The sequence below is a fragment of the Condylura cristata genome, unplaced genomic scaffold, assembly GCF_000260355.1.
Source record: "Condylura cristata isolate star-nosed mole 26May11 unplaced genomic scaffold, ConCri1.0 scaffold00018, whole genome shotgun sequence".
NCBI lineage: Eukaryota > Metazoa > Chordata > Mammalia > Eulipotyphla > Talpidae > Condylura > Condylura cristata.
The window spans coordinates 11,147,909-11,164,749 of NW_004567119.1; the positions used below are offsets into that span (position 1 = coordinate 11,147,909).

The following is a 16,841-nucleotide window of genomic DNA, read 5'->3' on the forward strand; positions in this document are numbered from 1 at the left end:
AGGAGTGACCAGAAATGCCTAGCAACTTCCCAGTCTGGTGGGAGTGAACAGCTCTTTACGAGTGTGAGGGATTTGGCATCAGACAACTGAAAGAACGGGCAGAAAGCTGTGGAGTCACACAGGCCCAAATCCCACTCCTGCTACGTGCCTGCGGCCTCCTCATCTCAGAAATGGGGATTTCACATCTGCCTTGCAGAGCAGATAAAGTAAAAGGCACCCTGTAGGAGGAAGTGAGTCAATCGCTCATTTCCCTTAGTCTACCTGGGGGAGATTTCTGAGGACGTTGTGCCTGTTGATGAAACACATTTCTATTTTTGATTAAGATACTGATGATGGTCTTTGTCATCTTTAGCTCACCATTATTTACAGAGGCCTTTCCATTCTCTAGGTATTTTTCAACCCACCATTTTGTTTCAGTCTTACAGCCATGCTGTACAGAAGGAAATAACTTGCATTACTTCAATGTCAGAAAAAACACTAAGAGACACTGAGAGTCTTGCCCAAAACATACACTGGCAGGGCCACCTGTGCCTACCCAAAGGGTGGCAAGCAGAACCCGGTCCTAGGGACTGGTTCTGTGGGCGATACAGAGGGGGCACCCCCGAAATGAGCATGTGTGATGTGTGAGGACTTGTTGACTTTAAGGACCGATCTGTATCAGACAATGTAATCTACAATCTGCACTCTACAGTGCAGTTTCCCCCCAAGGAAACCAGGCGGCACGTCTCTCCTGTACCAACATCACATGCCTTTTTGGGGAGTCCCGTCAACACGACGCGACCATCTCACTGCTGCTATTTGGAATTCTTCATTCTGGGCTGAGTAATATTGTCAGCTCTGAAGTAATAATGAATTTCATGAAAAGATGTGCCGGGAGGAACAGGCTACTCTATTGATGTCTTCACTTTCTAGGGTTTGGCATTTTACTGAATGGTTGTTACTGACAGACAGAGCTGAAGGAGAGTGCCGAAGCCAGGTCCACGCCGACACCTAGGTCGAGGCACGTAGGCATGAGCCCCAACCTTGCAGGCCCACGGCACAGGTTCGTTTTTAAACTGCCCGACACACTGGTCTCGCTAGATCTTTCTTTACCACTTCCACTGTCTTCTGAGCACCCTCTGTGTCCAAGCTGCCCCCGGGAGCCCACCTGCTACCTCCTTCTTGACATAAAGAGAATGTTTGCTTGTGATTCCCGAGCGTGCAGTGCTGAGTGTGTCTGTGCCTGGAGCTGGGAGGGAGGGAGGGGCTGTGAGTGATCACTGACTCTCACTGTACCTGCATACACACAAGTACACAGCACCTGGTAAGCCATCAATTTTCAAAGACTAAGAATGCAGTAAAACACACAAACATTACAGTGATACTGAATATACTTTAATCTTTCTTTGATGATTTAGTGGGCTTGAAGTACTTCAGGGTCAGAATTATAAGCATCCATCAACCCCACACCATGGTTGCACAGAGGGGCTGGTAAACAGAGTGCCAGTTAAAAGGATGCCAAGAAAAGAGAGTTGATGATGATCTTAGCAAGCTGCTGGTGACAGATGGAGGTCCAGGTCAGCGTGTGCTCAGGAAAGGATGCTGAATCAGAAACTTCAACTTGGGCTGTCTTCATTCCAAGAATTTCTTCAATGTCTAGAAGGACTAGGCGTCTCGGTATAGCAGAGAACGGAACTGCGTCCGGCCCTAGTCTACACGCAGAAGGGACATGGAACATTGATGCCAGCATCAATGTTCTTTCAAGTTTATAACAAGATGAGAGGGATCCTGCTAAAAATGCTAATCTTGCCACATTCTATCACCCCAAGCCCCTTAATGGGCCCCAATGTCCATATGACTAAGACGAAGCTCTGACACAACCCATCTTCATTTCCTCTCCTGTCGCCTCCCCCCATATGCTCAAACCATGCCGGTCTGCTGACTCTCCCTATCTGATTCCACCCTAAGTCTCTGGAGATGTCCCCACTGCTGTAAGGCTTCCTCGTGTGATTCTCACTGACCTCAGACCTCGCATACACTGCCATTTGTTTTGTGTCATAGCAGACTGGATTTGTTTGTGTCTATTTCCATTAGACTTTTCTAAGGCTGGGAATGCTTGTTCACTCCTGTATCCCTGGAGCTCACTACAGAAATGAAAAATAGTGATGCTCCATTAATGTGTGTTGAACTCAAGCGAGGAAGGAGGTGATGGATGTCAAGGGAAGCTTCAGGGAGGAAATGGGTCTCTCCTGAAAAAGTGAAAGTCTGCTGAAAGGTGTTACCTCTACCTGCTGGCCTTCAAACTTCTTTTTGAAAGTTCCTGAAGCAACAACCAATCAAGTATGATGCGATCAAAGAGAAAACATGACAACTCAGAAGATCAACTTATCTTGAAGAAAGCAAGTTCCAGAATTTTCTTTACAATTAACATAAAGTGACTACAAAGATCTCAGGGTTGGCAACAACGATGTGGAAGGAGAGCAACGCTCCCCGGAACTCACGCAGCACCCCTTCCCACACAGGTGAGGGGGCTGCAGGCTGGGTTCAGGAAGGGTCACAGCTGGTGCTCGCTGCTCACTAAATATGGCAGGAGGGATGCCCTTTGATGGACATTTGGGTTAAATGTATCCCTTTCTGCGATGTTGGAGCAGAGGCTAAACTGATCCTCACCTTATGGGTAATGAAGGGAAACAGAGAGATGAAGCAATGTGGCGAGAGTGACACAGAGCCTGAGTGGCAGAGACAGAAAGTCAGGCCCTCAGGAACCGGCTCTCACTACTACCTTCTGTCTTAAATCTTCAAAAAATAAAGCGCCTTAGAGTTGGCTCTCAAAACTAATGCCTGGCCATAACTCAGGAGGAATTACTCAACCAAATCCTACCGCAGATAATTTAAAGCAGTTACTGTCTCTTTTCTTCTTGCCACTTTCTGTCTCTACAGGTTGGTTTTCAGATGTTGAGCTTCTAGAAGGCAAGCACGGTGTTCTTTTAACATTGTAAAATGCTCAGCACACACACAGTCTCTGGAATGTGGTCGGTTTGAAAATGAGTGGCCCTGTGGGTGTTCTCGATTAGCAAGAGGTGTTTTATCACTAGATTTCTGAAAGTAGTGATACAATGATTTATCAAATAAGTGATAGATTGTTTTACCTAAGAAGGAAATTAGAAAGGTATGATAGGTAGAGAGACTAAGCACTGCACATACACACAATTTTTATACTCATTCCTATGACTAATTCTTTTGAAAAACAATTCATCAGTGAATTTGACCTATCACAAGTCTGTCCAATCAATGTAAAATTGAAAGTTCAAAGGACTCTTTTTACATACTGGGAGTCAAATTGTGTAATTCGACTGAACACTAAGTCCACCTAAACTAAAGGGAAGGATTTGCTAGGCAAGTTAACAGAATGAAGAAGGTTGCACAACTGACTCTAGTCAATAAAATATTCCCTAGATGTGTATGTGAAATTCTGCTAATTACAAATAAATCTATTCACTGGAGTTAGTTTTGAGGACCTATACAATGAAATATTGTGATCTACTTAAAGAAAAGGTTATCCCTCAAAAAAAAAAAAAAAAAAAACCAGAAACAAAAAACTGTATTGTCTTTCAAACTTACAATGTAATTTATAGTGTTTCTCTGCATCCTCAACTGGCGAGCACCATGTCCCTACAGTCAGTCTGATGGGTAGCAACAAGTCCTTAAGCATTTAAGACAAAATGACAAGACTGTTCACTAAAAGTCTAGTTAGCAAATCCTCTGGAACACTAAGACAAAGACTATAAGGTGATGTTTTTCAAAAAGCCCAAATGGCAATTATTCTCTGGAACTAATACTATCTATGACAAATCGGATGATTAAGAAACAGTAAGGTAAATGCTCTAATTTATGGAGAGAAAGTAATTAAGATTTATTAAGTAAAAATGAAGCAATAAAATGGGCCTTTATCTTACTACTAACCATAAATTTGTCTCAAACCATGAACTCCTTCTGATTCATATTCAAGGCAAAGTTAGCACATATAAATTTTCATTATGGAAGAGAAAATTGCTCCCCCTTTTTCTCACCCCCACATTCCTTCTCATTGAATTCTTTTATCATCACCTGAAATAAATGCGAACACTCTTAAGCTATGGTGATGAAGCTTGCTAAGTATGGTAAGTTAAGATATTTTTAAAAAGGAATTTACCATCAAAAGTTACCAGCTTGATGCAGATATTCAGTATTTCCATATCTGAAACCATACACAAATATGTGTTCTTTATGACTAAACATGGGCATTGCCAAGGGAAAAGGGGAGAGTAAATGCTACCTTTTGCCTTCTGTTTACATGCTTCTTCCACAAAATCAAATAATTATTTCACAGGAAACAATTCTTGTTCAAAGAAGAGGGCTATGGTGTGTCAGTTTCAAGAGTGTCCACACCAAGGTTCTTCTCTGTCCACTTGCGCTGATTCCACTCGCCAGGACTGGTTAGGATGTTTCTCTGGTCTGGTGTCAAAAGGTCCATTCCCCTCCTCACGTGGGAGTCGTTCTCTTCCTGCTTCTGCTGACACGGTAAGGTCAGCTGGCTACCGCAGGTGGCTCTGTCACCACTAGACAGGGCTGGAGAGGGCGACGACCTTGGGCTTTGGCCCTGGAGAAATAAATACCTCTTGCTTTCTACTGGACCACTGGAATACCAAGATCTGACACTCAGCTCTGGCTTGCAGGAAAAAGAAAAAAAAGTCCTTGGTTTGGCAGCTGTGGGCCTGGCTCTACCCCATGTGAAGAGAGTTCCCACAAGACAGCCTGGTTTACAGGGATGTCACTTTGAGTTTGAGGTCAACAGCCAACTACTAGCGTGTCTGTTTGTAGAGCCTCATACTTAGCCAGTTACCGAAGTTAGGTGGGAAGGCCTGAGAGTGGTTGGCAGCCAGTCAAAACCAATATTGGCATACAGGTTTATTGGTCTCCAGTTGTCTTTCCCACAGTACTCGCTGGCCATTAACCTGACGTTGAGGAGACTTGTACCAAGGGACAAACTGGGGCAAAACTGAGTCAGAAAGACTTGAGCTATCTCACCCCTAGTACTGATGGGCTGTGTGACCTTATGCAAATTACCTGGCCTCCCTCAGTTTCTGCTTCTTCTGTTAAGGGAAGACTAGTCATTCTGTAGGACTGTTTTGTGAATTAAATAAAGTAAGTCGACAAATGGTAGACATTTCAGTACATACTAGTTTCAGAATGGAAGTGTTATTAAATGCAAAATGCCCAACTTGATTTAATCTTTCAGCTACAAGCTTTTCTGGGAGGCGAGGGAATTTAATGAGAAAAGGTTTAGACAGCTCCAAAGATCCATTAGCCTGAATTTACTTCCAAAGTAAGACACAACAGATGCTGGAATTATGCATTATGTCAACATCATATTTCCCCCTACAATGATAACCAACACCTTTTGTGATAATTAGTGTTTTATCTCCAGTGGAGCAGAGATCATATTTCTTGATGTCTCAGGAAACTTATATTACTTTACTTTCTCTGTTTTATAGTAAGGCAAAATTTTCCTGGATTACACTTATGTTTGCCTTTGGCTGGAGAAAGCTCCCACTTCAAGTGAAAGGAAGTTCCTGCTATCAAGTTGAAATTATAACCAGCTAACTGAGCCAATTTTCACCCCATCTCATTGTTTCCTACAACACAACTGTGATTTCCTAGCTGCTGAGACAGTACTACTTTTGAGATTCAAAGCATGTCTACAAAGAAGATGCCTGAAGTAGACAGTAATCAAGTGAAAAAAAATCACTATTGTTTAAAATAAAACTTTGGAATGGGACAAAGGTCTTTAATGGAGAAAGATTTCCCATACTTTCATTCTGAATATTGGTTTCTCTGAGAATTAATATGAATGGTAAAATACCAACCCACTCATTTCAGACTGCCCTCAACCGAAATTTTCAAGTCTTTTCTATGAGTCCCTCAAATGCCTCTACATCTGCAGAGATTCAGGGGTGTGGCAAACTATCTCATCTCACTGGAACCTCAAGAGTAATCAGTGGTAGTGACAAGAAACATTATTTTCATGAGTGAAAAGCACTAATGATCCAGAATGAGATCTACTTCCGTATTTACATAAAAGATTAACATTGAGTGGTTTGACTATTGCAGAGAGAGAAACAAAACAACTGGCTTGAGCCAAGAAAGCGCAGAGGAATGCCCGGTACCCAATACTGGCGTGGACAGAGAACTGGTGCAACTAGGCCTGAGCCTGTCAAAAGCAAATGCGTAGAGACACGTGCCACTCGATCAAGTGTCCCTGTCACACTCCAGGTACGCTATCTAGCAGAAGTTTTCCTATGCCATAGTTTAGGGTGGGGCCTGTTAAGGCCTCTGCATCGGTAAGGAAGTTAGTGTAGTCCTCTTAGCAACACGCGACAACTCTGGCCACAGGAATTCAGTACTGTCTCCATGTAAAGCAAGGATTTGTTCTTTTACCTAACAGGAAAACCATTTTCCTCAATTACATATTTTGCAGTTGAAATGTTGTTTGCTCCCCCCAAAGTTGCATGTCTCTCGGACTTTCTGCTGAAGCTCCCAGTCTGTGGCCTGACTGTGTAGCTACACCTGGCACTTCTCCGTCTGTGCTTCTCCGACACACACCTGTGGCTGAGAACATCAGAACAACAGACACGCATGCCTGGGCTATGTGGCAGTTTCGGTTACTTCGCTGACTGTGACAGAGTTCACCACCCCACCCCACCCCCGCCCCCCAGGACATATGAGTGTCTGCATTTTTAAAGTGCCAAGTTAAAAGTATGATACCATAGTAATACCAAAGGACATTTACATGCCACTTGAGTTTACTAAGTGCTTTCTTATACAGTAAATTTCCTGCACAGATATAAAAATGGAGAAGAACAAGAAATACGGTACATAAGCTAGCCAACTAGCTAGTTGTGGTAAGTAAGCAAAGGTTATGGGAGGCTACAGGCATCTTAAATGTTTATAAGCAGCTACAAGGAAAAATTCTGTTATGTTTTGTTGGGAAAGAACAATTAGCAGATAATGCAGGCAGGAACAGCTTGGTGCTTTATGCTAAGGATGGGAACCAGGCAACTCTCACTGCTATTTTTAACTAGGTTCCTGACCTCCCTGTGTTCTTGGGCAAGTCAAATAAGGCTCTCGGGCTTTTCTATCAATTGGGGTTAAAGCCCCTGACCCCACTTGCTGGGGTGGCCTATGAGTTGGCAAATATCACTGCAAATTCAGGGCACTATTGACAATCATCTATTACTGCCAGCCTGTGTCTCCTAAGAAAGCTGTAGAGCATGACAAAGACCCTTGATTTATTATGCTTCTTGTTTTTATATTGTGAAAATGCATCATGCATCAAAATTGGGGAAAGTAGGCACACCAATAATGTTGGAATCCTCTTATTGTCCCTGCCTTGGCTCTGGTTCTTATTATGAGACTACAAGCAGAGGTGGAAGGCCACGGAACACAATGGCTCATGAGCAAAGCTCTCTGCCACGAGGAGCAGAATGTTCTTTGGAGGAGCCCAGCCTGATTGCACTAACTATGCCAATATCACCAAGCCTACACTTGTCAAGCCTGGGATGCCAATGGCAAAATGACTCCTGAACTTTGCCAAAATTTTAATAAGAGCTAAAGAAAAACTTCCCCTAGATGCTGCAGTATAAAGAATAGCCAACTCTCACTATACTAACATGAAGCAGAAAATATTAAAATGACCAAGTAATAATGGCCTTAGAGGACACGTATATATTAACTGTGGGAGCAGAGAGAAATTTCCACAGGGATTCCCCCCCCCCAAAAAAAGGGGAGTATCTCACAGTTATTTCTCAAGTAAAACCGGCTGAAGTTTTCAAGAGCAGAACTGAGCTCCATGTATCCATGCAGCAGAATTCTGCTTTCTGCTTCATACTTTCATCCCCCAAGAGGACTGGCTTTCCTGACCAATGGCTCATACGGGCTGGTCCCTCTGGCCGAGCACTGTTTCTTGTTAAAGAATTCACAACAGAGCCAGGACAAGCGCTTTCTGAATGGCGTGCCCACAGAGATGCTATGCTCTGGGCTAATCTGACCACATAAGCTTCCTGCCTGTGGAAGGCAAAGGTTTTAGGGAGATGAGTTCAACTTAGGCAGAAAGTACTAGAAGCCATATATAGAAAGCTATATATTAAGTTGCATTTTCCAATCAAGCTATTATTGGCAAGGAACAGTATGTTCATCTTCATTTGCCTGATCTTCAATTGGTTCTGCCTCAAGAAGAGAAGGGGTTATTATTTTCATTGACTCCCTAAAACTGCACAGTATCTTTCTGGAAACTCTTTTCTAATACATATAAAACAAAATCTATAAGCCCACATAGCATCACCGATATTCCATAAAGCCAAAGTAACCCGAGAGGGTTAGCTGCTGTGGCTGGGCATGCGTTTCCTGTGAGGGAAGAGCTTTTTACAGGTCTGCTGCCATTTTTTTTTAAGTTCTGGAACTGTCCATGTAAGAAAAATGAATGGTACCCAGCTGTATGATTTCAGGCTGCATTTTTATTATAGGCTTCCAGTATAAATCACCAGAACAAAGCCTGTATGAGCTGCCTGAATGTCAGAGACAAAAATAGTGTCACAGAATACTGTTAGGTAATTTTTAAAACTAATACATATTTATATCAACAAAGACCCCTAAGCTCTCATACTCCTGGGCATCTTTGGTAATGGCTTTATATTTTACTTTCCATACACTCCCACCTCGTTTTCTGGTATTGCAGACTTTTTTGTGCAGTAGTATGCAAACTCATTTTACAGTTACAATTCTAAGCTTTGCAGAGTCTACTGTAATGCAGCTTCCTTGTTACTGTCTCAATCACTCATCCAAGGGCATATTTTGAAGGCAAACAAGCCAGCAGCAGGAGATGTGGGAAAGGGAGAAAAGTCTGTTCCAAATGTAATAGTGAAGGGAAGAGTCCCTGAGGAGATGAGTGTGCTGCCTGGGGACGTCCTCTCAGCCAGAAAGGAGCACACAACCTCTGGGCCACAGATGCTCTGAGGCCCAGGGCAGTCGCCAGGACATAGTGGATGAGGTCCCTCAGGTTGTCCAAGTCTGGGAAGGAGGAAAAATAGACACTCCGCTTCCTCTTCAACTTCCCACCAGTCAGCAGCTCTTCCCAGTCCTATTGTACTGCTTTCTATTGCTCCTAGGAGAGAACAAGATGGCATCCTTTCCGCATACAGGTGAGGGACTGATTTGCCAAGGATTAAATTTTTGGGTGAAATATATGATGTCTAGCACAGGTGAAGGGAAATGGGTGGGGAATGGAAGAAAAGGGGCAGAGTCAGTTTGAGAGTAGAAACTGCATTAGAACTTTGGTAGTGGGTGTGGTTACATACAGTGAGGTTAAAAATAGACAAGAAAGATGAAATTTTTTGAGAAAGTGATAATCTTAAAGGTAATGGGTGCGAGTTCAGGAGCTAAATCAGGAAGGGCTCACACACCGGTTCTGTCTGAGACAGGAGCACAGGTAAGATGAGTTGGGACCTACAGAGAGCTCAGCCTCACCAGGGTGATACTGCGAAGCACACAATGACACTGAAGGCAGCATCTGCGGCAGAGGAAGGAAGCCAGAGGGTGTGCCGGTGCCTCAATGCCCCCCACCAGCACCAAGTCCCTGCTCACAGTCTTGGCTGACGCCCCAGCTACATGGCCCCCTGTTCCTTCCTGCACAGCTTCAACTTCAGGAAAGTCTCAGTCCAGGCTTCAGGTTAAAACAAAACAAGAAAGTCTTCCCTTAGAATTGTCACAAATATTCTCTCAGGCAGGCTTGGGATTCAAATTTACTAACTCTGTGATCCAGGAATGCAAACTAAGAGGTAAACATAACAACAGCCCTGCTTAGAATCGCAGGTTCTAGTAAACGCCTGCAGAGCGCTCTGGGGATACCAGCTCTTAACCTCGCCACAAGATTCTCACCAACAACGCCTGACAAAAATGACCTCGTAATCCAAAATTACAAACTACACAAGTCAGAATCAGCAGACACGCAAAAAGCAGAACAATTCAGAGAAAAGCAGAGAAATTCAGTTAGAATTGCTAACCAGACTATAAAATAAGGAGATTTAGGATTATTGAAGAACTTGAATACATATATAAAAGGAACAGTGTAGTTTTTAAAAGACAGAGGAGATTTAAAAGAGAAAAACACAATTTCTATAAATAAAAGGTATTCTCAGGGAAATAAACTGCCTATGTTAAAAAATAGAGTAGACATCATGAAGAGAGAATTGAAGAGAGAATTGGTGAGCTGGAAGAAATGTGGAGAGAAAATTTCCCAGAATGAAGCATACAGAAGAGATCCTAAAAAATTTGCCATGAAGATGACCACTTGCAGGGGCAGTGCACTGAGTGCCCACAGGGCGGGTGCTGTCTTACATACAGGTGGGTCTGCAGAAACCCAGCCCTCAGGGCACTGAACGGAGGCTACTGAGATCTCCTTTGCCTCATTTCTTTTTCTGAATCAGCAGCACTCTTCTCTGGCCTCTCCCCAGGTTTAGACCTCTCTGAGTGGGCTCTAACAGACAGTGCACACATCAATAGTCCCATCACATACACATTTCGCGCCTTCGTGTTTTGAGACACATTCACAGGCACACGCCTGCAAAGTAACTGCATCTACATAAATTCCAGCAAGTCCAACTGCAGTGTGGCACTGAGCTGGGGCCTGGGCGCTGCCCTGGGGATGAGAAACTTGAGTTCCCACCTGAGAGGGACCCAGAGGAACTGCGTGTGTGAGCTAAAGGGAGTGATTTCCAGGATCCCTTTCACTCTGCTCTCCTGTGGCTTATCACCTGAAGATGCTAACCAGCTTTCATGTGATTCGTGTATTTCACTCTGTAGGCCAGACCTCTACCCTGAGTCTTGTTCTTATTTACAATAACAAATGAGATAACCTAGCTTTCTGGACTAGGGCAGATCAGAAATAATAACTGAAAGGTGGAAAATGAGCAAGAAGGGGATCCTAAAGTCAAACAGACTGATAGTGTATTATCGAAGGAAGCCAAGGGCAAGTGACTGTAATAGCAGGGAAAAGATTACAATATAGGACTTAAAAAGAATGGCCATCTTCAGCGGTTTATGGTAGGTTCAGAGAGTTGTCCACATCTCAACAGCCTTGGCAGGCACTAGTATATTACAACACTGAGCAGTAACTGACACTGCTCATAGCTCTGAGTAATCAACAAAAGGATAGCTTCTGCTCAACATACCTTGTATAAAAGCCGGACAAGCATTTTAGAAAGATTTTCACAAAGATGCTAAAAAATATCAAAAGGGTTTTAGGCAACCAGAAAATGCTTTCATATAAATTCCCCATGTACATAAATGTTGAATGCATGTAATGACACAGAGAAATCTTTATTAAAGGTATTACCATAGTTGTCAAGAAAGATCCTGAATTGCTTTTGAGAATCTTATGCTCAAACACAGAAATCCCTTTAAACAACACGGTCAATCAAATGTGTAAAGCAATCACACATTGATAAAAGGTGGAAGCATAGCTGTTAGTGCAGTCAGACCTTATGCATTCCAGGGAATCATGCCTGGTGGACTGGCCCAGAGGTGGGGAAAGTGAAAACGGTTATGAGGAGGAAGGCTTTCGAGAGCCCCCGAAAGTTGGAAAAAGACCCTTGGTGGGGAAGTTGCCGGATCCTTCTGAGGGGCAGGGGGCGGGTGGCAGCCATCTTAACCCGAGAGTCTGCCATCTCAGCAGTCGCCCGAGCTCAAGAGGGACGAGCTGCTACTGACATCGGGAGAGGACCAGGGGGAGGGGCCCTGTCCACACTGTGTGTGTGAGCTCATGGGCACACTGCTTGTCCCGGGGCAGGGCCAGGGGCAAAGCACTCCAGCAGAGCACCCCACGGTACAGTGGCGTCCAGAAAACCGAAGCATGTAAACGGGACTTGGGACAGTGAGTGAGAAAGATGATAAAGTCTCAGAACACAGTGTAGTCATAAGTTTTACAGAGTATATTAAAGTGAGTCATTGAAATGGAAAAAAATTAATAGAAAACTGTCACATTTTTGTCTTCTTAGTCAAATAACTAAACATCATCTAACCGAAAGGACAGAGGTAAATATAGATCTGATTATAAATCTGGGCATTGAAACACTTCACACTCATGCCATTTTCACAAATTACTATTTTGCTCAGAAGTTGAGTTGAAAGCAACTTTCATAAAAATTGTTAGAATTAAAGCTCAGGGAAACATTTTAACCTGAGGTTCTCTGGAATTAGTCAAATATTTCTAATCTGTTGGGTCTTTCGAAATAAAAGTCACCACCAACCTCTGCTAGGTGCAGAGAGCCAGTACACTGTAGACTACCTAGTTTTAAATGGATGTCACGAGAAATCGTCGGCATAAATTAACCACACTCCTCCACAGAGGTCTTTATTCACATCGTCATTTCTTTCAGGGCGGGTCCCCTCCGCGGCCACCTGCATGCATGTGCTCAAGGCCCTCCGACAGGGGCTGTCGGAACTGCTGTCAGCTCCCGGGGGCAGGCGGCACATCAGATTCGCCCCCACCCTGCTGCGCCGCTTCACTGCCCTGAGAGGTACACAGCTCCCCTTGCTCTGTCTGGGTCCACCTGCAGGCAGATGCCCAAACGCCCAAACGCCCGGAGTTAAGAGAAAATGACTTAAGGCAGCTTCCTGTCAGTACAGATGCCAGGGGAGAAGGGATAGGAGGATTTTCAAGTGCTCAGAGGCCGATGCCCATGAACAGTTACTCGCTCAAGGGGCCACTGTATACTCTTGTGGATAAAGGAAGTTTAATCAAACGTTCTTCATAACGTTCCACTTGTCACACTATAGCTGCCAGGGATTTGATCTGGGGGTGCCACGCACTGTTTTAAACAGCCCATTCCTGAGAAGAGAGGAAGTTACTCTTGCGTACATATGTGGAAACCAGCTTTTACAGCCTCTTCTGCTGCAAGTCCTGAAAACAAGAGATGAGGCATTCCTGGCAACAGGGGCGGTGAAGGGGTGTGTGTGCAGTACGTGCAGATAAGAGCTTTCAAACAAGCAAAGCAAGAGCAGAGTCACTGGTTTCTAATTAATCTAATTGTGGCACAGCCTGATTATCGGGAGACGCCATCTCCCAGCCGCAGCTGACGCAGGCATCAACATTCTTGTTGCTCCCTCTTGCACAGAGGTGGGACCAGGAGGGGGAGCATTTCAAATAACAAAGTGCATGTGTGTGTGCGTGAGAGAGAGACAGCACTAATGGATTTGCACATATAGACACTGCAAATTTAGAACGTGCTCAATTTTACCATTACTGGAAACATGGGCAAATTACAAAACAGAGACTTGTAAATCCCTGCCATTTTATCAAACAAATATATCTTCTTTCCTATTTTTCTTCCCATTTCACATCCATATATAAAGTATTACCAGTAGGGAAATTGGAATGACATTGATAAATAGGAAATAACTAACTTGGAGCAAATAACCCAGGGTATCTATAATTCTGCTGACAAATAATTCTTTAACAATTCAAGGAAGATTCTGTTTGAAATAACAGGTTTTACTAGGTCAAAGTTATGAGTGAGGCTAAATCCCTGCTAATAATAATAATAAAAAAAAAGTTGCTCTTAGTTTAGCTGTAATCCTGCCGATAAGCAGGCAAATGGCCCGAGTGACCTTTTCAGTCTGCAGATTTATGATGGGATTCCGCATCATCTGGCAACAACAGGTAAAATAAGCAGATGAATGCCTGTGTTCCTAAGAAACATTCAGAAAGAAGGTCCCTGATCAAAACAGGGTGGTGGGTTGCGACCTCTGTAGCCCAGAGACAAGGCTGGGGGTGTGTGCTCACGGTGGGGGGGCTGAGGGGCCAGGGAGGTGCTGGAGGGGAAAGGTGAATGTTATATCTATACCCATAGAGATTCATATAAATGCAAATAAATTTATAAAAACAGGCCCTCCCTCGTGGTGCAGCGGGTTAAAGCACAGCATTAAGAAGCTAAAGCCACTTCCACATGAGTTCGATCCCCACCTGCCCGGAGCTGACCCACATGGCGCGGCAGGCCTCTCCTGATCCGCCCGCTGCTCCCCTCAGCAGTGTACTTCGTCCATCTGCCTGTTCTGCTCCCAACTCTGTCTCTGGTGAATCCTCTCACCCTCTGCATCTCTAGCCTGTACCCCAGTTCTGTATGCACAAATAAATCTTTAAAAAAAATTATAAACACATATGCAGAGCTAAGCTCAAAATCCTGAAAGCAAGAGGGACTCTCCTGGGGTTCCCCATCATAGGGAGTTTAAATTATGTAGCAGCCAGGGTTAACTGCAAGAGGCAGGTGGTCAAGCTGCTGAATGTGGACTTGGAAGCCGACTGCTGGGTTTGAACCTCCCTTTCTCCATCTACTTTCCAGCTGTGACACTGCGAGCAGCTGCTGTGTAGCATCTGAAGAGGAAATAAGCCAACAGCCCAGTGCCTAGGACAGGGCTGCAAGCACTGTGTTAGCTGCTTCACTGTCCCTGTTACTGGGCTGAAGAGACCCCAGATGTTGGCAATTTAAAACGCCTCAGGAATAGAAGTTGAGGCTGTGGGCCTTCTGGGGTGGGGAGCTCAGGTCTGTCAGACAATCTTCAGTCTCCAAATGAGGAGCTGATATGGAGGAGACACCCGCTACAGGTCAAGGGGGAGAGGAGTCTGGAGAAGTCTGGAGCCCCTGGCGTGGGGTTGGTGTAGGCACAGGGCTTGAAAGCAGGCGCTATCCAAGCTGTGTGAGAAACTAACATTCCACAGAGCCTGGCAGGCGGCCGCCAGGATGGGTCCCCCAGAGGTCCTCCATACCAAGAGAAGAGTCTGCAGGTGGCAACAGCACATCTAATACCAAGCAGGTTAACAAAAACAGTCTACACCTGGACATATCCCAGAGGGAGCCAGCAGAGGAGAAACCAGAGCCCTACAAAGGAGGCAGCCAGCCTTTCGTCAGCACAACTGAAGCCTGGACAGTGGGATCATGTCTTCTGAGTGCTGAGGCGAAAGGACTGTCAACCTCGAATTCTATGCTGTCTTTCAAGAGCTCAGGAGAAACGGAATGGCTGGAAGCACAGAAGAACTTAGCGTGCATCACCCACAGTCCCAGAAAGCAAGCGTTAAGACGTCAGCAGCAAGGAGCACCACCCAGGTGAGTGAAACAGAAGAAAAGTGTTTGCAGGTGGAAGCTTCCTTGAATTCTGCCTAAGATGCTGCCTGAGTCAGTGGGAGAAGGAGCCGAGGTGACAGTGGGTGAGTGGCGTTTCTCCCTGTGCTGGGGGACACCTCGTTCCGTCTTGGGTACTTGCTCTAGCAAGAATTTCCTCTCCTCTATGGTGTGCTCCTTTAAACCTAAATTTTAATTGTTTAACAACATATCACAGACAGGTATTTGGAAGTGACTGATGCGGCTGTCCTTGCGACCCTCCCCCACGCCAGTCCTGCTCCCTGGCAGCAACCACCTTCAGATCGCTGAGCTGTCTTGTTGGATTTATATCTTCCTAATTTAAAATAATGTGCTGTGCCAGGGGACCTCTCGAAAATCCATCACCTGCTGGCGAAGGCGCTAGGCCCTGCGCCAAGTGACAATCTACCCCTCATCTGGAAGACAGGCAGGCCTGCCGGACTGTCCCAGTGCCACAGTGTTCCTGCTTTTAGGCCATGGAGCTATAGGCATGGCCCAGTTCATTCCCAAGAGAGAATGTATGTAAGTAGCAAGGTGAAAGATTTTGCTGTATTTTCTATTATACTCCATCTCAGAAGAAATGAGCCACACTTGCTATTTTTCTTTCTATTCAAGAGTAAACAGGCCCAAATGCAACCCCATGATAAACTCGGGAGCATTAAAGGGCAAAAAGGTCAAGTGGAAAATTGGTAGGGGAGAGGTCAGTCTCCAACCCCAAAGGGAGCAGTGACCCCATCATGCTTGAGCTTGCATATGGATGACCGTACTTACTTCCAAGAAGAGCGGGAGGGAGTTAAGGATGGGCCTGTTACTTTTAGAACTTTGCAAACAAAAGAGAAATATACCAGCAAAAAGCCAAGAGGTCAGTAGAGGTAATATGTGATCATTTGTTATTTTTAGTACAAATTTTAAAAACTAGTGAAAAATCCTTTTTGCCAATCATCTAATACTTTCATTGCCTTATTAAAAAAAAAAAAAAAAAGGAAACATTATCCATAACCAATCAACTGACCTTAAGCCCTGAAAAGAGACCCTCCCAAAGCATATTCTTACTTTTCTTTGTTTTGTCAACTAGAACAGGATTTTCCATGATGGACGATAAGAATTTAGTTCGTTTACTTCCCAATATCCCAGTGATATCACCATTTTGGTTAAGAATCAGTAATCAGTAGTTGATGCTTCTATTTATTAATGTTCTTGTTATGTAAATATTTTTCTCTGCTGAGCTCTTAAGTATACTGTGATTATGTATATGGTTTATTTTTTTCTGGAGTTGAGAGAGCTCTCCTTTTGTCCGTTGCTTCATTTTTTAATTACTGCTTCCTATTCTAAGAACTCCAGTTCATATATAAAATCTCTTTTTTGTGGGTGCACACGTGTGCACAGATACCTGTCATTCCCATCCACCTCCTTTTTTCTTGAAACCTCTCTTTTAGAGTCACCCAACCTCCTCTCCCATCAGATGCTTGGAGCCTGTGAGAGTTTGCACTCAGGAACCTCTCTAGTATTTCAGTAGTTTCTCATAGTGACAGAAGGTGAATTTTGCAGAAACTGCCTGTCGGAAAACACGATGATTCTACTTGCACCCTGGTTTTACAAGGCTGGTACAGCACTGCAGATTAAAATGATGCCCCC

At 44.3% G+C, this 16,841-nt stretch overlaps 1 protein-coding gene across 1 annotated transcript in view; it reads right to left on the reverse strand.

Moving 5' to 3' along the window:
• Window positions 1-16,841, reverse strand: part of GATB (glutamyl-tRNA(Gln) amidotransferase, subunit B) — a 58,346-nt gene that overhangs the window by 35,446 nt on the left and 6,059 nt on the right. The gene's annotated exons all lie outside the window — the stretch shown is intronic.